Source organism: Prionailurus viverrinus, unplaced genomic scaffold (genome assembly GCF_022837055.1).
Source record: "Prionailurus viverrinus isolate Anna unplaced genomic scaffold, UM_Priviv_1.0 scaffold_38, whole genome shotgun sequence".
Taxonomy (NCBI): Eukaryota; Metazoa; Chordata; class Mammalia; order Carnivora; family Felidae; genus Prionailurus; species Prionailurus viverrinus.
The window spans coordinates 4235711-4235966 of NW_025927606.1; positions in this window are offsets into that span (position 1 = coordinate 4235711).

A 256-nucleotide genomic window follows, 5' to 3' on the forward strand; every position below is an offset into this window, starting at 1 on the left:
TCTCCTCACCTAGCCCTACCTGCGGGTTCCTCCCGCCCAGCCAGCCCGCACTCGGAGAGCAGAGTCTAGGTCCCCGGGTGCAGGTGGCTCGGAGCCCGTGAGGCCCCATCCCCGTCCCAGCCGGACGTCGGTCCCGGGCACGCCTCCGGAAGACCCGGGGACACCCAGCACCCGGGCAGCCACGACTGCCGCGCGGAGGCGCCCAACTCGCGCGAGAACTCGCCCGGACGCGCCCGCACTTTCTTAGATGCCACTG